The sequence below is a fragment of the Crocodylus porosus genome, unplaced genomic scaffold (genome assembly GCF_001723895.1).
Source record: "Crocodylus porosus isolate Cpor-Errol unplaced genomic scaffold, CroPor_comp1, whole genome shotgun sequence".
NCBI lineage: Eukaryota > Metazoa > Chordata > Crocodylia > Crocodylidae > Crocodylus > Crocodylus porosus.
Genome location: NW_017728910.1, coordinates 4,002,955 through 4,027,759, shown reverse-complemented (window position 1 = coordinate 4,027,759; position 24,805 = coordinate 4,002,955). Strand labels below are relative to the sequence as shown.

General features: G+C 42.3%; 2 long non-coding RNA genes across 2 annotated transcripts; one reads left to right on the top strand and one right to left on the bottom strand.

Annotated features, from left to right (window-relative positions):
- The first annotated feature begins 435 nt into the window (after positions 1-435).
- LOC109308361 lies at positions 436-8,250 on the top strand. Its single transcript, XR_002100587.1, has 3 exons — positions 436-737; positions 7,554-7,654; positions 7,752-8,250. It is a non-coding gene; the product is annotated as an uncharacterized LOC109308361 (long non-coding RNA).
- Positions 7,800-10,979, bottom strand: LOC109308362. Its single transcript, XR_002100588.1, has 2 exons — positions 9,972-10,979; positions 7,800-9,941 (listed from the first exon to the last, which is right to left on the bottom strand). It is a non-coding gene; the product is annotated as an uncharacterized LOC109308362 (long non-coding RNA).
- Positions 10,980-24,805: the final 13,826 nt, after the last annotated feature.

The window sequence follows — 24,805 nt, the reverse complement described above, 5'->3', positions numbered from 1 at the left end:
AGTAGTAAAATATGCAGCTCTTAATTATTTTATTGAGCTGCATGTGTTTATATTTATGACCAAACCTTTCTTTTTTAACCTTACACCTCTGAGTGGCCCAACTGCATTCACTTACTTACATAGTAAAAAGAGAGGATCATGACTGTAAACTTTTAGAGGCAGTTACAAACACTCCAACTCTGTCCAGTGCAATCCCAAGTCACTGCTGATGCTAGGGAAATGGTTGCTATTAATGTCCATATACATAATGTAGTTGAATAATAAAAAAGTGCAGGCTGATATGATTGAACAAGTGCTTGCTTGTTTTCTTATCAGTGAATGGACTAAAAAAGGCCTGGGCACTCAGCAGCAAGCTGGATCCTAGTTGTGCTATAAATAAACTGGTGCACATGAATATTTCACAATGAAATGGCAACATTTATCATACAATATTTCACAGCTGTTAAAATATCCCATAAAACAGACATCAGTCCTTGTTTCATTGTCCTTTGAAAAAAATGACCTCTGTCTACTGAGCTTTCTTTTACTACAAGAATAGCAAGTGGTAAGACCCTGAACTCCTGTCTTTTCAAACAATTGAATGCATATAGCAGAAAACTGGCATCAGCAAGCAAAGCAGCTGCATACATTCCAAATATTGCTCTATTTAAAGCATCCCTTAAGCTCACAGCAACAACTACAGAAGCAAACCTTTAAACTTGTCCATAAATTCAGCTGGGAAGGAATGGCAGAGCCAGGTAAGAAGCACCACTAAACATTATTGTAGAATGATGTATATTTACAAAATATAACAATGTAGCCTGAAGATATTTTGTTAATCCTAAAATACTAATTTCTGTCCAATGCACAGCATATTTCCCTTCTCAATAAAAGGCAATGCCAGCTTGAAAATTAGTTCAGCTAGAGAAATAAAGCAGATTTGGGTTTCCATCCTGCTTCTGAATATTTTTTTTACCTGTTTTTGCAATTTTGATAATCATATTTCTCTCTCTGTGTTCTCTTATTTATTTTCTTCTCAGCATGACAGAATGGAAAGCTTACTGGCTCTACAGGTTGAAGCTGAAAAGGACTATATAGCAAGTGTATCACAGATGCAGTGTAGTAAACTCATTAAAAAGAAAACATTTTTCTTTTGGTCTTTTTTAGCTATTCACATTTTTTTTTTGTTTTTGAATAACCTGTCATAGCAAGCTACTTAACTAGATGTGTGCTTCTTTATGTTAATTGGATCCCTGTCACACAATTAAACTGGTATGATCATGCTGAATAATGTATTTGATATACAAATAAATTCCCTAATCTCAGGCTGTAGTCACAAAGGCAGAGTAAAACTCTTTTTGTGTCTGATATGATCTACAGTACAGCAGTGTAGATTCAGTGGCAGAGAATAGAGAAATCATGAATGAATTTTTCACTGATTGCCTTTAAGAAACAAAATGGGAAAAGTGCATTTTTTGTGCACAGTTGCTTGTATTTTACACCATTCTCAAGAGCTTTGGCTGAAAAGTAGAAAGTTAACTATGGATCTAGAATTTGGTTGGCACATATAGTTACTTAGGTTATTTTTTTTACTCATAAATAACAATGTTTAATAATATGCTGTTTATGTTATGAAAGTATATAATACAAATATAGCCAGTAAAAACTAATCAAAGTATTTTTTGCTATTACTATAGTTATCGAGCACAGAGAAAACTGCTAATCTTGAATACATCTGCATGGTGAATGACACTTTTTATTTCCATCTGTTATGAACAATTAGTAATAATGATTAGTCATTTTGCTCCAGAGATCAAAATACTTTGCATTGGTAGGGAATTAATATTCATAGCTCCATTTTGCAATAAAGAAATGAAGGAAAAAGTGATTTAGTTAAGGTTTCCTGTAAAATACTGGAATCTTCCCGGTTCCAAATTTTCAGCATGATGCCTTTTCATCTAGACCTTGCTGCTTTCTTTTCAGCAAGGATAGAGGTATGTCTTTTCCCGAAGTCCTGAGTCCTGCACTACAAGCTGAATAGGATTTCTTCAATAAGGGCTTTCAGTCCTTAAGTATTGAGGGCAGCAGACAGTAAATTGGGAGGCAACTTTGCTTAAATGAAAAAGTGAGGAATGTAATGATTTTAAAATGTGAAGATGGCTGATTGCAATCAGTCCCAGAGTCCCTGCTATATCAAGTTTGTTGGTAAAATTATTTATCAGTAATGCACAGAGTATCTTCAATAACATTGTCCATGAGACTTAGCATCTGGGCAGTAGACAGCTTGAGTTTGTGACATCTAGGCATGTATGGGAGATGGTTTATCATCATCACTGGTAGCATAAGCTGGGTGGGGGCAACTGGGGCACCAATCTCAGGTGCAGATCTAGAGGTGGCACCAGAATGGCTGCCACCACAGAGCCTGTGCTGATGCTACAGCCCATATTGTGGGAGCTTGTGCCAAAGCAGCAGCAGCCCCTGATGCTGCCCTAGCTGCCAAAATATAAAGTTATGCCTCTCAGCCACACCACCACCAACAGAGCCTTTTAAGCAGATTTATGTTATCATCATTCTAACTATGTATGACTACACAGTGATAAACTGTTTAATCATTTTATTGACACCATGCAATCTTGATGCCTCTACCAAGCAGTCAGTTCAGTCTGAGCTAACTGTCAGCAGATGGATTATTTTGTTTCTGCTGATCATTTTCTAGAGGGAGCATTTCTTTTTCTTAGAATAATACTTTTCCACCAACCAGATATCTATCTTTAATTGTTGTGACTTTCTGCTTTAATCAGAAATTCTTTGTCTACCGTATTATTTCCTTGTAAGAATGGCATTCCCTTATGGCTCTTTGACAATTTCTTACCAAGAAATTTAAATTCAAATTGATAAAAACCCCAAGTCCCCTCCCCCCCCACCAAACAAATAATATAAATCCCATATATTACAAGAGTAGCAAAAAAAATCCAGGATATATAATAGTAAGTACATGCATCTTCTGGGTAGGGGAAGGACAGGCTGATTATAGTTCCTGAGTTATGCACATGTTCTTAACCTCTCACAGTATTGTCCCAGAACACATATGGTAGTTTGTTTTTCAGAATTCTTTTGGAATAAACCTTCTGAGGCCTGTCATCCCAAGGAAGTGCTAGATTTTAGAAGCATTTATGCCTTTCATGTATGGGTTATAGTATGGCAGATGATTACAAGGAGGCACAAAAAGGGGCAACACCAAGAGACTGGGGCACAATGATTGCTCCCTTATTGCGCTCTGTAGGTACACAGCACCCCAGAGCAGCCATGGACAGGATAGGGTATGGCTTCTTTTACTCTGACCCAGGCCAAAAAGCCAGCTGACTACCCAGAGAAAAGTAGGACATCAAACACACTCCTCTATATGGGGTCTCACATTCCAACCACAGGCTACCCATGAAGTAGTGAAATATCCAGACTAGTGGCCAGAGAGTAGTTTAGTTATTTGGGTGGCTGGGTGGATATACACACACCCTTCACAGCTTAGAATATGAAACAATCTGTTGCCTTAAATGAAATATGGAGAGTCTGCTTGAGGTATTTAGTGAAGGGAACATAAGAGACAGAACAACAACCTGGGCAACAGGAGAATTGGTCTCTGCCCCTGCCATGCCCGTTGCTGTTGGTCTAAAGTAAAATGGAGGCTTTTTGTGATTGCGTTACTAACCCGCATAAACCCAGTTCAGACTCAGACATCTCAGGGGTACTGGGAATTCTCTGAGACCCTAGTCGTAATCCTGTGTCAGTGGGAGTTTTATCTGAACCTGTATAAACCTCTGGATTAAAGGAGGAATCTGAGTGAGTGACCAGCTGTCTAAAGCAGGGGTTGGCAGCATGTGGCCCACAGGCCAGATCAGGCCCACAGAGCCATTGGATCAGGATCACAGAGCCAGAGGGCTCTGCTTGTGCCCACACTGGGGCTGGGTAGATTCCAGCTGCACCCAGATTGCTCTCACTTCTACCTGCCCTCCTGGCTTCAGTCTGAAATGGGCTGCGTGGTTTCAGCATTGAGTTAGTAGCAGAGGGCTTTCCCTGTACCCATGCTGCTGGCACTTTCTCCCAGCCCCTTCTACCAAGCTGGGGCATGAGAGCAGCTTTCCGTCAGTAGGAAGCTGCACTGGGGCTGGGTAGCTTCAAGCTGTGCCAGTGCTACAGCCAAGCACAGGGGGATCAGGAAGAAGCAGTGGCAGTGTGGACACAATTCGCAGATATCTGGTCTTGGTGCAGCTCCCTGCTGGCTGGAAGTTGTGACTGCGCTGCAACTGGGGAGCAAGGGACTGGGGAAAGTGGTGGAGGCACAGCTGCCAGCTGCTTGGTCCCCGGAAAGCACTTCTGCTACTAATCTTCCCCAAACCCACCTGGCCTGTATTGGACCAGAACTGTCTTGTTCTGGCCCATGACATGTAAAAAAAGGTTGCTGACCCCTGGCCTAGATTATACATTGCAGTTTTCTCAGTGATCCTTGTAGCCTGTAGACCCTTACTCCTTCAGATATTTTGTACTTGAGGGATCCTTGGCTTCCCTAGAATGACGTTTAGGAAGGAGCACTGCAGGACTGGGCTCTTCCAAGCTGCTGAACTATAGAGATCAAAGCACATAGTGTTTACACATCATGTGCATAGAAGAGCTTCCATGTAGTGAGAAAAAAAATGCATGGGGCTCCTCCCTCTCTTCCCACCCTCAGAGTGCATTGAGGAAGAGGAAAAACAAGTGCAATGGGGCAAAGATAAAACATACCAGGAGTGCGGATGCTGACTGGCTCATGGGGGACATGGCAAAATTTTGAGTTGCTCTTGCTGTTCACCACATTCTTGATCCAAAGTCTCCTGAAGTCTACAGAAATGTTTCCATCGGCTTTGGAGCTTGGATCACTTCCAGGGGAATGCTGAGAGCTGCACTTAAATTGTTCTTCCACTTGTTTGTCCCCTTCCCTTGTGGACCTGGGGGAAGCTAGGATTGCCTCAGCATGCTCATAGCACTGGCAGGTCTGCCTCGAAACAGCTATTTATAATCAAATACCATGTTTGGAGGCTTCAGTCACTCACACTAAGGGCAGAGAGAAATGTTTACCTCCAATACGCAGCTGCCAAAAATATACAGTTTTTTCCCCCTCCCCTGCCACTTTCCTTTAAAGCTTTAGTAATTGGCCATGGTGGAGAAACAGGACACTTAATATGGTGGCCCAGAGAATCCCCTTTATAGATGCCTAACTGGAGTCTTACTCATGGGCGCAAGGTCATATTAAAGTTTAAGATTTGGAGATTTGGGGTCAGGATGGAATTTTCCCCCCATGTCAAATTGGCAGAGACTTTTAAGGTTTTTTTACATTGCTCTCTGCAGAGAGTTTGTCTGTTAGGATATATATAACTGTAGAGTATGTCTCAAAGTCTGTCCATTGGTTCAGAAAATATTTGGCATGGTCATATGTTACTTATGCTGGGGCCCTTAGCATTGGTGACAACTTAGTCTCTCCTGTTCTCGCCACCTTTGCTGTCCAGTTTCCTCTCCTGATGATTGCAACGCTCAAGTGTTATAATATTAAGTGTATGAGTTCAAAACTTAATGGCTTCTGGTACACAAGAGGTCAGACAGAGGATCTAATGGTCTCTTCTGGCCTTAACTTCTATGAAACTATGAAACACATACTTCCAATGATTTCTGTGAAACATTACTCCTTGCAGCCAGCTGCTTTGTGCTTCATGACAAATGACCGGCACAGAGTTGTTTCTGACCAACCAGCTCACAAAGTCTGCTGCTATTATCTTTCTTACTTCATCTAATTTGGACTTCTAGCAACAAAGCACCATGCTTTGCAGCCCCACTGGCAAGTCACCAATGTGCTCTGTTAAAACTCTCATTCGTGCCCCTGCAGACTCTAGCCCTTCATTTGTAATACGCCCTTTAAGAAATATGGTAGGCAAAGAGAAATCATTCCCTGAAGTGTCTCCCCCTTAAAAAAGATCAAATGTGACCCAGTATCTATGAAGGAAAACATGGTTTTTGAATTCCCCTGTGGGATGGTGTAATCAGAATCCTGTAGCTGAATTGTATATTTGGTCTATGTGGTTATTTATATATATTTGTCATTCTGTTCTGTATTTTAGATAAAGGTATAATAGTTTTTGAGCCTTGATTTCTCTCTCTCTCTCTTTCTCTCTGTTATGTAGCTTTAATAATATAGTGGAAGAAATACTAAACTACAGAGTATGTCTCAAAGGCTGTCAGTTTTTGATTCATAAAATGTTTGGCATGGCCATATGCTATTAATTAACCCATCAAAGGTTTCCAGTGTTTTTCATTGGCAAAGGAAGTTTCTCTGGTGAAAGAGAATTAAAATGAGCTCACCCTAAGCTCAGAGTACAGCTGCTGATGTCATACTTTCTTAGCAAGCTTCTGCAGTACAGGCTTGCAGTTTACTGGACTCGGTTGGAAAATATTTATTGAAATTCTGATGAACAGAAACAGATATTCACATTGTTTTTCTTTTTTCTAGTCCTACTTTGCTTTATGAAAATCTTCATGTAGAAGCATCATCCTAGAAAGAAATTAAAAATCTCTTAGGCTTGCAATTAACTTGTCCATGTACTAGCAGCTAGCATAGAAAAGCTGTCACATTGTTTTGGATCAGATTGGACCAGAGCAGCCAAACTGGTGGCATATTCCTGTCAATTGAATGGCAAGAAATTGTGTGCCGCATCACACACACAATTTCCCCATGTATCCTGTATGCTATCTCTCGTTTTATTTGGAAACAGACCTGTAAGTAAGATGACATTAATGGGTAGCCACCACAGCCCTCACCACAGTATATTGCCTTCACATTTGGCTAAAAGATGGTTCAGGCTCCATGTGCACACTGGACTCCAGGAAGCTCAGAGAAGGGTAGTGAGTCCTTGAGGGTAATACCATGGTGAACCATCTTTTGGTGATGTGACCTCATACTATGCAGTGCCTGAGTGGCCAGACTAGCCTACAGTATGAGCATACACTGAGAATATGTTCTTGACATCCTGCTTGGAGCCTTTGGGCACAAATGTGATGCTGAAGAACCATCATATTTTCAGTTTAGTGGTGCCAACGCAATAGGAATGCCAGAAGGTATGTATGCAGGAGGGGGATTGTCTCTTCTGGGAGAGCTTGTGCGAGTAAAGCTCTTTTAGCCCATGCTGATAAAAGGGAGGACCATAGTTCTGTACCCTCTCCTTGAGCTATCCTTATACCTGCTGGACAATAGAAACTAAAGTTCTGTCTCTGCTTTTGCTATGCACCTTTGTAGTTAGGCCAGCTAAGATATGGTGAGTCTAATGGTTGTACATTAATGGTTGTACACTGTTTTCTCTTGATAGTAGTGAGAGATTTGTACAGCAATAATGGTGATGATGATAATACTAATGCTAGCTTGTTGTCTCAGAACACTGTTGTTTGTTTCAAGATAACGATAGTTTTTCATGTTTAAGTTCATGGATTTTAGAATTAGTATAATGTGCCTTTACTATGCCCTTCTCTGAATAAAAATCTATATTCTCTCTCTTCAGCAGAAAATCAATACTCACGTTTTGTTATACCTGCACTTCTTGTGGTTGGCTGGATAATTGGTTGTGCATTAATGGTGTACATTGTCTTCTCTTGATTACAAGTAAGTGATTTGTACACTATATGTACATATATACAGTTAACACTTACTGAAGTTTACATTGCTACCTTTTAACTAATACATTTTTTTTCTCCCACAGGAAAGAAAATTTTGCAATGATGTCGATTAGAAGAACCCAGAAGTTTAAATGGAAATCTCTAGTCGTTAAACTGTGTGCTGTACATGTATTTTAATATCACAATGTAGGATTGAATATGGACTTTGTCCAATGTAAATGAGTGATGCTCATTAGAGATGAGAAGACTCATCCTGCCATTTTTCTAATCTTTATGTACTTCAGGAATCCGATCATAGGTCCACCTGTCCTCCAAACCAAAAATTGCTGTCATCTTCAATTTTTTGCATTTTGTAAACAGAATCTTTATTTTTAATTATAAACACACAGTTCCAGCTGGAACTAGAGATCAACAAATAAACCTATATATTGTGATATATGGTAAAGCAAATTACATGGGATGTAAGCTATACCTAGCAAATAGATTGGTCATTGTTAATTTTTTGTTATTAAAAAAACAGGAATCAAACTATAATGGAAATAGCTCCTTAAACTCTGATACATAAGTTCTAAATAAATTTTCTGAAACAAAATCTTATTTTGTTTTTTTTAAATCTTATTATCCAAAATAATAAAAATCCATATATTGAAAGGCCCAGATACCAAAAAATCCAACAGTCCATTGGAAGATAAAAGATAGAAAGAAAAATCTGCTATATTGATATGCTAAGCATTCTATATGTGGCTTGCTAGTGTAAATATGACTTGGTTCTTATAAAATTAAAAAACTTAAGTTATTCTTCACTGATAGATGTCAAAATAACCATTGACCATTTGACACAGAAGACTAGTTCTAGGGCCATGTTTTACATCTCACTCATTATCAAGTTAATTCACTTATTATCCCACTAATTAAAATAAATGGGACCTGACTCAAATGGGAGTTAGACTAGGCCTTAATATAAGTAGTTCCACTAAAAACAATAAAACTATATGCACAAGGAGAGAAGAAAATGACCTTTCGTAGCAGGTAATAACTCTCATCCTAGGGCCTATTTATGTACGTTACTAAACCATCACCAATTTTAGCTCAGGCATTGCGATGATGAGAACCTGTGTATTGAATAGCAGGCTGGGAGTGAGGCATAGCTATGTGGGAAAGCATACACAGTAGATGCACTAGTTGCATTAATCACAGATCTTTATCAACACTAAAAATGCAAGGCACTAATGCATTAAAGAATGTATTACAACTTTATGTAACAAGTTATTGGTGTCCATCTACTAATTATAGCCACCACTCTTGAGGGATCAAGTGCTTTCTGTACTTCAGTTTGATACTTTGTTAGCATCTTGTGGGTGGTGCCCAAGCCACTAAAGGGAGGAAGTGGCTTGAGTTTGCATTTCAAGTCACTACTTACTTGGTAGTGTTCAACAAGGAGAATATATAAAAATGTGTTGGTACTCCCTACCCATGTGTACCAACACAGTGACATCATCACGCTTGCATGCAGCTGTGGAAGCTATCTCATATTCACTAGATAGGAAGAGGGAAGTGTCAGGTGATAAAGTGCTTCTGAAAATGCTAGAAAGTGGTAGGTGAGGAAAGCTGTTGTGTTATTCCACTGAACATTGTTTTGAAGAGGACTGTAGTGGTAAGAAGGGGCTTTGTAACATCACCTTGTCCCCACTCTACTTTACAAGATTTTTGATGATGCTTCAATTTGCCACCTGATATAGAGGAATTCTTAGTCTAGCTACATTTCCCTCTTCCCTGACATCTCAGGGGAGAGGTATTGGAAGGCTTTCCCATGAACACCTCCTCTCATCTTTCTGAGAAAGTCCTGACGGTAATAGTCACTCAAGCTTGGAAGCTGAATTCCTCAGAACACCTTCTGGAGACATTTGTTTACCAGGAGCATAAGTTTCTATAAAAATCAAGGAACAATTAGATCCATCTAGATGCAAGGCTTCTCTGAACATACAGAACTCAAATAGCCAATGCTGTCTGCTTAACACGGGATAAAAACAGACTTTCAATTTCAAATATGTGTAGGGGGGTAGAACAGGGTTGCCAGCTCTGTTGGAATCTACTCCAGAAGGTTTCTGGAATGCCAACATGCCCACGACACACAATGCCAACATGCCCATGTGCTTGCATATATTAGTTACAGATTACAGTGCATAGACTTCGCATCAGGAAGGCAAATGCACACTATTATTGCATTTTAAAAGCCCACTGGGCTGTTGTATAGATCAGATTCAACATCGCTTCTCGCCCTCTTGAAGGCTCGGATCGAAAACATTTATTTTAATGAATGCCCTATCATTTATCTCCCAGGTGACTCTCAGCAGTCTCCTGGAGATTTATATAACTCCTGGAGGCTCCAGGGCATTCATGAAGGGTTGGCACTCTAGGGTAGAAAGGGCACACATTGTAAGGAGCAAGACCCAGAATGGCAGTAAGAATCTTACCCTGGGGCAACAGAGATGCATGGAGGAAGGCATGATGATAGAGTCCTGGGGATCACCCCAAAGTGTGGGGTGGAAATATCAGGTGTGTCTAAAAACTTAGGGAGGAAATATCTATTTATTTTATTTGGAGTAGCTACATTTGGGTTCCGTGCTGATTTTAGCTGATTTCTTACTCATGGCAAGTGCTGATTTTAGGCAAGACCCCTCTGAAGTCAGTAGTTACTTTTGTTTCTAAGAGTGGCTAGATACAAGGTCTCAGTGGCTCCTGGCTAAATAACAATATTGGAGTGGGCCCTTAATTTAGTCCACAAAGTTTTGAACAACTAGAGAAATTCATACTCATAGATGTTACTTGTCACCAACTTCCAATACCAGGTTTTCTTTTAAAACATTGCTTCTGGTTTGGTTGCCAATGCACTGGAAACCCTACTGTAGGAACACCTCCACAGTACAATGGTGCTTTTTGATGGTTATGAATTGTGCCCTGATGTTACCCAAGTGCTTTAGGACATAAATTACCATCATCCTCAAAATACCAGTTTGTAATCCTGTCTGCTTACAAGCCCATGGATAAGCCTTCCATGACAGCAGTGCATACTTTGCTTGAAAGGTTTGCTTGGCCTTAGATGCCATTGGCACGGCAGATGATGTAACACAAGTAACACAACCTGTGACTTTCTGAATATTTCTGATAGCTAGAAATGGCTTTGGGTTCTTTTTAGCATAGCTTCTACTCATTTCACATATGCACTCATTTACTGGGATTTCCAAGGGCAAACCAAGATCAGATGTATAATACAAGTAGTACTCACAGTAAGAGACCAGCTGACATTCAACTTGCTGTCTCAATGTAATGCTGTTGTCCATATCAGTTGGGTTGAAACAGTTGCTTGGAGTGGATTTTAGGGTTAGTTTGATAGCATCAAAATAGAGTTAGATGTTAGCATATTTGTCTGACTTACTTTTCTTAAAGGAACCCCTGTGAGGTAAATAGAATTGGCAAATTCATAATTTTGTTTTAAAGATGTTATTCTGGCCTTGTGCCTGATTTTAGATCCCACTATGTTTCCATGGATGTTATTCTAATCAAATAAAACCTCAAAGGTAAGTTCCTCTTTGCCCATTGACTAATGAAGGCACAAAATAGAATTTACAGCGATTTTTAATCAGAGTCGAATCAAGCTAATTTGGTCCGTCTCCCTCCTCTTTTCCCCCTCCCCAATGAAAAACATTTAGTTTCATGCCCACAGTCTTCTCTATGATCTTTTCCTCCGTACACTTAACCCTGCTCAGAACTCTAATAAAATGTAAGTGGTGGAAATTCAGATTCTCAACAGAAAGGCAGAATAATTACTGCTTTGTGTTTGCATATGTGTGCATGTGCACAAGTGTGTGTGTGTGAGAGAGAGAGGGGTTGGGTGGAACAGGAGAGGAGTTAGGAGGATTTGTGGTATGCCCTAGACATGTCAAATCAGAACGTGTTCTTATTTCTTTGGAACCTCGCAGAATACCAGCACGCTGCATCACATCATTCACTATCTGGCTCCTAATCTTGTAACTGGGACTATTTAAATGCATTTTTGCACTTTTATAGAGCCCCACTGGAACTATAGATTGTGTCTCCATATGAGTTTGTGCATTGCCTAGCCAACCCATCTTACCAAGATCTGAAAAAAACAAACAAAAAAAAAATGTTAATAACTGCACTCACCCCCGCAATGGCCTCTGAAACCCAGGGCTATTGAAATATTTTAACAGTACTTGAGGTAGCAATATTCATCAAGCTGGAAGCCTGTAGAGTTCTGAAGTACCTTGTGTAGCTTGGCCCATAAACTTTCTTGAAAATATAGCTTAACCTTACAGCTATTGCCCACAAGACAAATCTAAGGCAGATTGAGGTAAAGGGTTTTAATCTGCTCCCAAGCAAGTTTGAGATAAAACTCTCATTGGCTTGAATAAGATGCAGTCTTGGCTAGTGGATAGAGCAATGCATGCAAAAGGTAAGGAGTCTGTTCCTGGCATTCTCGCAAGTTTTCTGAGTGATGTTGGGCAAGTCGTCTTGCCCTTCTGTGCCTCCTGGAGGAAAATTAGACAGTATGAAGCTGGCCATTTTTGTGTCAGTTTCCTTCCTGAGCGCTGCAGATGACTGGCTGAAGCCCTAAAACATAAAATTTGTGGATAAGCACTGTTTTAATGGAGAACTGCATGTTATGAGCATGTTGGAGGTTGCACGGACAGTCTGTTCTCTCTGGGGCCTCAAAGGAAGAAGGAGAAGCCAGGGGGCTCTCAGATTCACATATTCCAAAGCTACAGGGGATTGTCTGTGTGTATTTTGATCACAGAATTTCTCCCAGAAACATATCTTTGAAACAGACACTTATTTTCACTTTAAAGACTCCAAGCAAAGATATGTGCACTTAGGAGATCAGCTCTTAAGCAGCTCATTCAAAGTTGTGGAGGGAGAGGGAGATTTTCAGAGGCACAAAGAGGCCCACATCTTTGTACTGAAAGTCAAATCTTGGTGTTGTTGAGTGCCTGCCTACATAGCTGTCCAAAGCAGGGTGATCGCAATTGCATTACTCCCAGGGCAACTCTTAGTTGTACTACACTCTTTTTTTCATAAGACCACATTTCATTTTGAAGTAGACAGAGCCATTAAGTTGTTTAACATAAGTATTCCAATATTTGCTCTATGTGATTTGTTACGTAAAACTCATAGCCAATTAAAGTGTGCAGCTTGCTTTGCAGGTTTCATTATTTCTATAATTCCTATAACATTTGCCAGTTTGCCACTTGGTGATGCTCTGTGTTTTGGACACATTATTATTTTTCAGAGTGGTATATCTCACATGCACCCAGCAGATGGCATTGTCTTTGCAGTTACAGCATTTCCTGTACTGAAAGGCAGACAGGAAGGTTGGTATTTTATTTCTATTTTTTTCATATTTATGGAAATTGCTGAATGTAAAATCAAACAAGCTGAAGCAAGTTGGTCAAGAAAGTGACAAAATAAGATTGAACTTTTTCTTCACTCTGGAAGTTACTGATGACCTTTTGTGCTTTTAAATTTCAGTTTAATGATAGGATAAGTTATGCAAAATCAAGCAAGGCAAACAGATGATTTTGATATTTAGGATGATACAATGTCACAATGGGTCATTATAGTGGGTAAATGAATATCTTTTATTGCTTTCAAATTAGAACTAAAATATAAAAATAACCAATAAAAATTAGCATTAGCTTTGTTTTAGCTTTATTTAGGAGCAGAGGGTCCATCTGACAAGGAAAAGGCAAGCAAGTAGTCTGCTAGCCATTCTATTATACTTGTCTTAGCTATTTCTGACACTTTGACCTTCTCTTTCTCCTAAGTGGAATGCATAATACAGTGAAATGACAGCACTGCTCAAAAGAGAGCAGTGAAACAAAACACTCCTGGCTCACGCTGTTGAGTCAATCTGTCCTAAAAGGAGGGGAAGTTGTAGCTATCTTTTTACAAGAAAAGATATGCTTCCTCCCGTCTTCCCCACCCCACTGAATAAGCTTGACTATTTTGCAGATCGACTGCTTTGCAATCGTTATTTACCATGTCAGCTCCATTCCTGAGCTGCCCACACGTGGTCCTTTCCATCAAAACACAATACTGTGTTCCCCCTGCATATGCAGGGGGTGGACTCAGAAGTCCTTTCAGTCTACAGTATCCACAATCCTGCCCCATTTATCAGGAGCACTTAGTATCCAGCCACCCATAGCATTTTTCAAGGAGTCTTTGGCTGTCTGACTCCCACCAAAATGAGGGGGTGTGTTGTAATTATAATGAAGCAATAGCTTTAGTGTTTTTCTGTCACAATGCCATTGACTGAGCGGCCAGTTTACACTGTGTGTGCATTTTCATTATACATTCTGTATAGGGCCAGGTCTTTAGTTAGTATACATCTGTAGACCTACATCCACGAAGTTACAACAGTTACCAACAGCTGGTCCTCTAAAAGCAGAGATGACCCACTGTATTTTAGGGTTCATCTTATAACTTTTTAGGCTTTTGAGTCTTAACTGAATGTTCCCAGTATAATTATTCCAGTAGACACAGGACTGCATTTGGGCTATCGTTCAGGGGCAGGGAAATGATTCCATTTTATTCACAAGAGGCAGAAGGGGGACACTGAAGCCAAAATCCTTTTCTTGGAGCCTGTGAATAGCTTCCCCAAAATTCAGGGAACAGTTATAGCAACAAACTGCATCCTGGAGGCTTCTAGAATCTGATCTGTCACATGGTGCTATGTACTGCTTTCTGGAAAGTTTATTTTTGTCTTTTAATTTAATTGATTGTTGTATCCAGAGAAGCCAGGCCTCAAAAGAACTTCTTGGTTCTTCTCCCCAGCAACAGCACAGCGAGAAGACAATTGTCAGCACATTGCAATTATACACAGGGTGTGAAGTAGTTAAAATAAACCTAATAGCCTAAAAGTGATTCCTTCTCTCTCCCCCCAACACCCATCTATTCTGATCCTAGACTACTGTTTCTCCTATTTTTCATTCCTACCTAGTAATTGCATTCTTTCATCCTCTCTTTGACTAGGGACAGAAATTACACATAAACCAGTATAAGTGACTGGAAACTGGTTTGGATTGGTAACACAACAGAAATTCAGTGCACATAAACCGCTTTCAGAATGGCTAAATCATTTCTAAGCTAAACTTGGTTGGATGTAGTCAGACTTAACTGATTTAGGTTAAATCAGTTTATTGAATTTCTGTCCCAGATCCCCACCACATTAAAGTTAATTCACGATCCCCCAGCATCCCAGGATTTTATAAATTGTAAGGGGCTGGAAGGGACCTTGCAAGATTATCGGGTCCAGCCCCCCTGCACTGGGCAGGAAAGACAACTGGGGTTGGGTGACCCCAGTGAGGTGACCATCCAGTCTCCTCTAGAAGATCTCTGGGGTAGGTGATTACACCACTTCTGAGGTGGGTTTATTCCACAGTCTGGACACCCTGACTGTGAAGAAGTTTGTCCTAGAGTTAAGCCTAAAATGGCCTTCCAGGAGTTTGTGGCCATTATTCCTGGTTTTCCCCAAAGGTGCCCTGGTGAACAGTTGTTTGCAAAGCCCTTGATGTACTCCCTTTGTTGCCGCCGGGACATGACTAGCTGTTCTTGGGCCGCTCTTCGCCTTGGGATTGGTGTTGCCCCTTGCCGGCGTTCCCACCGTTGGCCGAGCGGATGTTCTCTGCCCGACTCCTTGACCTTGTTCCCGCCTGCCACGACTTGATGTTACCAGTGTTTGGGGTCAGTCGTCGTCCATGCCCATGGCCCAGGGTTCTCCGGTGGTCACTCTCGGGGCTCCACCACCCCTACACCCCGGCCTCACGCCTCCTTACGGTGTTGCCAAGCTGTTAGTCATCTTGCTCTTGGATTATTACTAAAATTGGAGTGCCAGCTTCCCTCACTGCAACCGAGACTATGCCTACTACCGGTCTAATGTCCCCTGGTCTCCCCTAGAACTCAGGGAAAAGACAAGCCTAACACAAAACACGAAAAAAAGGCTCAACCCAAACTGGGCGTCTCACCCCTATAATTGCCCCCCCACACACCTTACAGTAGCCCCGTCTGCTTCATGCCTAGGCATTCAATCTTTGCCCATTCCCCGGTACCTCACAGTCCAGCGGCAGCATGTCCTCCGGAGGCACCTCTCTCTGGGCTTCCCTATAGGCACTCCTTCTCTGGCTGCCTTCATCTGGGATATCCTCTGTGGTAACACAGGGGCGATTCTGGGTCTCCCTACCAGTCGCCTCTGCAACGATGCTCCCGCGGCATCCCTGTCTCTTCTCACCCCCGTCCGGGATGTTTCTCCCCTCGTGCTCTGCTGCTCTTGCCTGTCCGAGGGGCAAGGGCGTTGGAAGCAGCGTCTCTCCCTTTTCCCCTGCTCCTGTGGCGTGTGCCGCCATTTTTATTCATGCCGGCTGGCACTCTGCGCTTGTGTCACTGGCTGGCTGCAGCTGAATAAACAAGTAGCTGATGAGCTGCACGGGTTTCACCTCCTGTTCTCCATTCCCCAGCTCAGGAGTTGCTGGTAAGTACCTTTGCATCCCGGGACACCCTTGATGTAGCAATAAGTTGCTACCAAGTCCCCTCTCAGAAGTGGTGATGCATAGGGGTAGCATGTGGGTGCACGTGCACCTCACGAGAGTGCCGGTGCACCCCCTGTCAGGCCATACTCCCCATTTAGCTGGTGGCAGGGAGGCAGGTGGGAGCACCAGTGCCACCCCTGCAATCCCCCACTGCGAGTGGCCATGGGGCTTCTGGAAGTGGTGTGGCGGCTTTCACAGTGAATGAGATCAGGCGTGGGGAACCCCCTGGTTAGTGTGATTGTCCCCCTTTGGGACACGTGCCCCCCCCGATTCAAGAGGCATCCATCACCCCTGCCTCCCAGCCTTCTCTTCTTTAGGCTGAAGAGGCCCAAGTCCCTCAGCCTTTTTCTTGTATGGCGTGCCTTGCAAGTCTCTGATCATATGGGTGGCTTTCCTCTGGACTCTGTCTAGCTTGTCTACATCCTTGTTATAGTGTGGTGCCCAGAACTGGATGCAGTACTCCACCTGTATTCTCACCAATGCTGAGTAAAGCAGATGAAGCACTTCCTTGGTTTTGCTTGGGATGCATCGTTTGATGCATGCCAGAGTATTATAGTAACAAACTGCATTTGCCCTGCTGGCTACAGCATTGCACTGATAGCATGTTCATACTATGGCCTATTATTATCCCTAGGTTCCTTTCATTCATGGTGCTAGTCAGTTTGGCATCAATGAGCCAGTAATAATGGAGCACTTTACACTTCTCAATGTTGAGCTTCATCTGGTTCCGATCTGCCCAACTTGCCAACCTGTCTAGGTCTGTCTGTATCTGCAACCTATTTTCAAATGTGACCATGCTCCCTGATAACTTGGTGTCATCTGCGAACTTGGCCAGTGTAATCTTTACTCCCACATCCAAATCACTGATAAATATGTTGAAAAGCATTGGACCAAGCACAGACCCCTGAGGGACACCATTGGCCACTTCTCACCAGGACGACACAAATCTGTTCATTAGAACTCTCTGGGTCCTACCCCGCAGCCAGTTTCCTACCCACCTAGCTGTCAAGCAGTTAAGCCAGCCATCCTCCAATTTTCCCTTGAGAATGTCATGGGATACCAGATCAAAGGTCTTTTGGAAGTCTAGGTATACAATGTTGTCCTCCTTTCTCTTATCCAGGTGGCGAGTTACCTGGCTGTAGAACGTGATGAGATTGGTAAGACAAGGGCTGCCCATGATGAAGCCATGCTGGCTGTCATTCAGAATCCTACCTTCTGCAATCACATCACACATAGACTCCTTGATGATTTTTTCCAGGATTTTCCCTTGGATAGAAGTTAGGCTAATTGGCCTATAGTCGCCTGGGTCCTCTCTCCTCCCCTTCTTGAGAGCACAACATTGGCCCTCCTCTAGTCTTCGGGGATGTCCCCCAAGTGCCACAAGTTTTGGAAGAGTTTCACCAGAGGTCTCAGGATGACTTCAGCCAACTCCTTTAGCACTCTGAGGTGAAGTTCATTAGGTCCTGCTGACATATAAATATCTAACTTTTCTAACTGATCATGCACCAGCTCAGTGTCAATGGTAGGAAGGCAGTCATTCCCACCATGCCCCTTCTGAACCTTATCTTATAGCATGATTTTCCCCTTAGTCTGGTAAAATACTGAAGCAAAGTAGTCATTCAGGAGTGCAGTTTTCTCCTGAGTGTTGGTAACCATCTGTCCTGAGTTGTTAAGCAGTGGCCCCATGCTTCTGTTTGTTTTCTTCCTGTTCCCTACATACCCAAAGAAGGACTTCTTATTGTCCTTGATTCTCATTGTTAGCTTAAATTCAGCTGCCACTTTAGCCTTTCTAATCTTCTTCCTACAAGTGTAGGTCATTGTATAGGTCTCCTTGAGGACTGCCCCAAGCTTCCACTGTCTGTATGCCTCTTTCTTCTTTTTCAAGAGGACCACAATATCCCTATTAAGCCAGGAGGGCTTACCAGCCCTTTTGCTACCTTTCCTCTGCACGGAAATGGTTTTCTTTTGTGCTTTGGGGATCGTGTCCTTGAGGCATGACCACCGTTCATGCACTCCTTTCACTGTCAGTCCCTGGTCCCACAGCACTTCCCCTGCTATTGCCCTGAGCCTGTTGAAATTCACTTTTTTCAAGCCCAAAACTTCAACCCTGCTAGCTGATTTGCCTGCCTTGTGGCGGACAGTGAACATGATGATCTCATGGTTGCTGTTGCCCAGGCTATCCTCTATATTCAGGTTGCTCACCAGATTGTCTCCTTTGTCCAAGACCAAGTCTAGGAGAGAGTTACCTCTGGTTAGCCCATGCACTTCCTGCTTTGCACCTCCCCCACAACACCCCCTCTCATAGTGTGTGAAACTAGCCTTGGCCCAAGCTGTCTCCTCCAGCCCAGCAGGGAGGAATGCTCTAGCTCCCCTTGCCTTCTGGCCTGGCCCACTGCAGGCATGTCACTGCATTTCCAGAATCAAAAGTGAATGTCTGTTCACTTGTTTATCAGTTCAATCTACGCAGTTTAAACTAACCTGTGAAGATTGAATTGATTCAGCCTCAGGCTGACTGCCTGTACTCAGACTTTTTGTCTCTTTTGAGAAGCATGGCAGAGGGATTCACCTGCAACTGTGTTATAGCCCCATTGACTTCAACAGTGATTTATGGAGGTCTGCCCTCCTGGATCTTCTGAGATCATAGAATCTATGAGCTCAGAATCAATGAAGTCATAGAATCTATCATAAAATTCTATGAAGTCATAGACTCTATTCTATGTTGAGGTCATAGAATCATAGAAAAATAGGGTTGGAAGGGACCTCAGGAGGTCATCTAGTCCTGCTCAAAGCAGGACCTTGACCACCTATATCATCCCATCCAAAGCTTTGTCTAGCCAGGCTTTAAATTCTCTAAGGATGTAGCATTCACAACCTCTCTGAATAAGCTGTTTTAGTGCTTTACTACCTTTCTAGTGAGAGTTTTTCCTAGTATATAATCTAAACTTCCCTCACTGTAACTTGAGACCATTGCTCCTTGTTCTGCCATCAACCACCACTAAGAATGATGGCTTCAACCTCCTTGGGTCCACCCTTCAGGTAGTTGAAAGCTGCTTTTAAAGTCCATCTGCTTTCTCTTCTCTAGACTAAATATGCCCAGTTCCCTCAGCCTCTCCTCAGAAGACATGTGTCCCAAGCCCCTAAACATTTTCGTTGCCCACTGGATTCTCTCCAATTTGTCCACATTCTTTCTGTAGTGGGCATAGGCTCTGTCTTCGGTTTTTGCTGTTGGGTGCCTTTGTACGGGGGTATTCGTGCACTGAGTCCTGTGCATACCCAGATGAGGGAGGTATCCAGGTTGTAGCTGTACTGGTCTAGAGGAAAAAGCAGTCAAGACTCATAGTAGAGGTGATATTTTCTATTAGACCAACAAGATTTTTGCAAAAAAAATTTCTTTAATTGCAAGCTTTCAGGCACAAACACCCTTCATAAAGCATCAGAGAAAAGACTGTAAACATTCTCCTGGGTAGAAATGCAAGTTCATATTTTATAGGCTTTCACAGAGGAGTCAATAGATAGAAAATTCCTCTGGGCATACAGTTCATAGCTGGTATGGAGTCCTTCATGTCTATGTGAGGTTCTGTGATGATGCAAATTACCTTGAAACAAAGGCAGGGGTGGTGTCTCAGGTTTCAGGTGGCCACAGTTGCCTTCTGCTTTTTTAAATGAAATCTTCATATTTTCCAAAGCAGATTCGAAGAAGATTTGTACTAGAGATAATGATATCATTTCTACTACAAGTTCAGGAAAGGCAGTGGATTTCTTCAACCCAGCTTGTCCGACGTGACTCATGGATGCTGAGCACCCGCTAATTTATTTCAGTGGGTTATTGAGACCTGGAGCACCCATGGAGTAGGGGCTCCAAAACTGGCATTTCCCTTGAACTGCTGGCACACCCCTACTAATGCAGCCTAGTGTGCCATTAGCCCTCTTCACAAGGACACACTGTTGGCTTATATTCAGCTTATTGTTCACTATAAGCCCCAGATCCTCAGTACCTGGCAGAACTAAGCCTATAAAATGCAAGAAACTGATCTGAAAATGAGTTCCACATAGTCAAACTGCACTGAAAGAGTTATGGTGAAGATTTATGGCTATGTGTAGTTTATTGTAGAAGCAAGCCTAAATTGTCATCACGTGGGAGTGCAGACTTCTGGTTGCTATACAATATGTAAATTCCCGCTAACTCGTTACAGTTACAATAGCATTGATGTGGTATGTTCTTTCAATTACACATTCAGACTTGTTAATTTAGTTCAGCCTTTATATATCTCTTTTTCCAAATTAACAACAGATTAACTTCTATTTTGTGCTATTGGCAGATGAAATTAGATTATACAAGTCAAATGATAAATGTAACCAAGGGCTTTTTGAACAACTAATAAGTGTAGTTTATCAACAAATGTAAATAACTTGTAGAGTTCATTTATTTGAACTTAATCAGTTTAATTTTATGCAATTAAAATTCCAGATAATATGAGTTTGTGTGTATGTATATAAACTCATATTCTCTAGAATTAGAGGAATGTGTGAGTGTAATGCACACCCATATGTATGCATATAATTCCAGAGATTATAATATAAAAGTAATGTAAAAATTAGCAAAATAAAGCCATTAACATCATTAAAATTTAGTTTCCTTCACTTTCATGTTAAAGGCTTTTTCCATGTAAAGCATTTTTGTGACAATTTTGCAAGACTGCATCTTGCTGCAACCAAAATGTTGAAGAAGCTGTGCTAGACAATCTAAAAAGGGTACTGCACCTTCTACAAAGTGCCAGTCTAAGGTTTGGCTCAGACACAGTCACTTTCCACTGAAGTTGCAGGATTTTGTTGTCCTGGACAAGCGAGGTTTCCAGCCCTGGAAAGAGGAAGGAAAAAAGGGAAGAAATTCTGAGTTGGGCCTTTAGCATAACTGAATTTTAACACAAGTGAGGGGGTGAGGGGTAACTAACACAGCAGCATCAAGCACCACCTTTGTGGGGAAGGTGCAAAAATACCCACTGTCACAGCAGCAGCTGAACATGCTCCTGTGATCAGTACCGTATCATCTGGCACTGCCCCCTGCATCATGGGTCCAGAACTGACCTGCTACACCTCTGAGTTGGGCCCTAAACTGGGAGCTTAACCCTTCTTTTGAAGTGATGTACTTCCTCTCTTCCAGTTCACTAAAATTGACATTGAGGGCCCTTTGCTGCTTGTGAGATCAACAGCATCAATGAGCTTTTCATACTTGGACAGAAGCTTACTGGGTCAAGCTTACAAACCTATACAAGCTGATAGATCATCATGAACTGTTGTTATTGTTATCAAATGTTTGTTTTGCGACAGTGAGTAGGGCCAGTCAGGTTGGGCCTCATTGTCCTAAGTAGTGCACAAATGTATAGTCCAAGAATTATCTCTATGGTTTTGTGATCTATGAGGTAAGAATGATGGATGAAGGAGTTAAACAAGTGAATTGAGGCTAGGGAGACAGAAGTAACAAGGGACAGCACCTTTTTCCTGATGGCATTGTAAACTCCTGGGGCCTAATTCTGTTCTCATTATCCTCTGTTTATATGTGCATAACTATTGATTGGAGTTGAACTTATGAGGATGAAGAGTCACACCCTGTAACAGGGCACTGGTATTGGACCCTGTTATGATCCATATTTTCCAGCTAGGCCAAAGCCAAACAAAACTTACCTCAAGCCTGAGCAATCATGCCACAGATGCCAGAGATGAATGGCCTACCCCTGGAAACTAGCCAAACCTGAAGTGGTCAGCCCACCTGCATACCACCACATGTGGCAATATACATATACTACCACTGGGAGTCCTGTGGGAAGTTTAAGGGAGCAACTGGCCAGCAGGAGACTCCTTCACTCCCCAGAGAGGGGGAAGCACAGCGCCTCCAGGGAGAGGACGGTGCACTCTGTGCAGAGGCACAGAACAGAATGGGCTGCATCATGAACCTCAGACACTGGTCCAGGGGCAAAGGAAGCCAGGAGCAGAGTGAGAGTGGTGGATGGAATGCCGGGCAAGACACAATCTACTGGAGCAGAAGAAAATGGCAGCCACACAGGTCCCGGTGGTGATGGCGAGCAGGGAGAGGATAAGTCCCTCCATGAGGCAGGCTACCCTGGGGATTTTTGCAAAAAGGGCTAACTGAATTGTTAAGTTGGCAAACAAAAGGCTTAGATGTGGTGACCCTAAACTTGATTAATTGATGGGTGGAACTGGTGAGGGAGCTCCTCATGAAGTGACCTGTCTTAGATAAGTGAGTGGGGATAAACTGGTGCCTGACTAACTCATTAACTGATTAAATATAAAGCAAGGATTAATTGAGTGATTATAAACTCATTCATTCATGAACTATAAATATGGAGTGAGTGCTGATAAACATACTAATTAATGAAGTATAAATAAGAATTAACTGAGTGATGATGAACTCATTACTTGATGGAGTATAAATAAGAATTAATAGAATGATGCTAAACTCATCCATTAGTGTAGTATAAAAAGGGCCAATTAATTGGGCAAAAGAACAGTGAGAGACTGGCTAACAAGTGAATTATAAAATAATAAATTACTTGAATAGGTTGGCAAGGGTTGGGCTGCTAACTGACATCTCCTGCAGGCAAGTGACAGGAATGACTGAGCTGTAGCCTGACACCACACAGTGTGTTTACTGTGAGGACAAGATATCAACAGAAATCACAGGCCTAAGTTTGGGCAGGTGTGGTAAGGGTGGAGTGTAGGGGAGGTAGAGCCCTATGAAGAAAAATCTTGCCCTTAAATCCCACCACTGACTGTGATGAACATCTTACCTCCTTTCTTTTCTCTTTTTTAACTGCTTGAACATCAAGGCATGGCAGCTGAGTAACAAGGCAGATTCTGAAGCGGGAGAAAAAGTGAGCAAGCCAGATGTCCTACACAACCATAGTGTTTGGAGTGTATGACTTAATACTCTGAAATAATTAAATGCTTGTCCACTCTCTGGATGAGTTAATCATGGTCTGGGTTTTTATAGAAGAAGAAGGTCTTTTAAGATGGAGAGGATCTAATCATAGATGAAGAATAAGTGTTTGGAGTTAGAATCATAGGACAACCAGGGACCTTCTGGCTCATTGAATCCTATCCCAAACATCGAACCCAAGCAGGCAGAGGAGATTCTGGTGGACAGAAGAAAGAATTTTGAAGTGTTTGTAGTCTTATTTGATGGAATGTGCCCCAACTGGTTAATTCAGCATGCAGTGTAAAAGTATTTCAGGTTCCTCACTGACACTGGGTTCTCACACATCTCTGAGTAATGCTTTCTGCCACCTCCATTTGTTCAGGGACTCGTTTCCATCCTGGTCATCTGGTCTTGTTTGATTGTGCTTTCATTATCTCTCAGCTGGACTACAGCATAAAACCCAGCCCTCAGGGGAAAGCCACAATACGAAAGAATTCTGCAGCACACCTCTTCAGCACATCAGCTAACACATCAACCTGCCTGCTGTGCTATGTGATGCCCTTATAATATTGAATTAAAATGAAAGTGACAGCCCACATCTTTAAAGCAATCAATGGACTGCACCCAGGATAGCTAAAAGATTAACTAGTTTTTCAGGATGAAGACAGTTTTCACTTCTCAGACACAATGGAACTTTCTACAGTTAAGCTAAAGCTCTTCTGTGCAGAAGATGGAGATTCCTTCAGAGCTGGCTTGAAAATGTAGAATGAGTTCTCCCAAAATCTAAAGAGTGTCACAAGTTTGATCATCTCCTGGTCTAAGTGCTAGGCACAGTTCCTTAACCCTTGCCTTCTCTAACATGAATAGATAACTACATGTATGTAGCAACATATATGCCAAAACAAACCCTCCACTACACAAACTTCTCCCCTGGGAAGAGGAGAGAAAACAAATGCATGACAGATATTAGCCATACTGCAGATTATTGACATATTATTGAGAGACAGAAGTTACATTTGTTGTGTGACTGGCCCCTTGAAATCTCTCTATAGCCGTGCCCGGACAGAAGTGCAAGGCTTCAAGGCACATTAAAAGTCCCCAGTCACATGACAAATGAACCCTCATTATATGAAGGTTCTGACAATGCTACTCTAAAATGGAGCACCTTCACTATACTTCTGTCTGCTCAGATGCCTGGGCTGATGCAGCCCAGCCCTGCTCTCAGTGCTGTCTACATGGTTGGGGGAGGGAAGGGAGCTCTGCTTGGGGTTTACCAGTTTGCTCTGGAGTAGGTGGGGGTGTATTAGAGCCCTCATCTCAGGAGGAGGCTCTGATTCACCCACCCCCATTCCAAGCTCCCTCCCTTCCCTTCTTGCCCCCTCTCATCATACAGACAATCCCAGAGCTGGGAGGTGGTGGAGCAAAGGGAGAGAATCTGCAGACATGCAGCTTCTCAGCTGAAATGGCTCCAAAGTGGAGCTCCAAGGTGAATGTCTGTTGGGTCAGGAGGGTTGGTCTAATTCATGGCACATCTATTAGTCCCGTGGGACTTTCATCAGTCCCGTGGGATGCCCATGCCTGCTGTGGGACAGGGAGATCC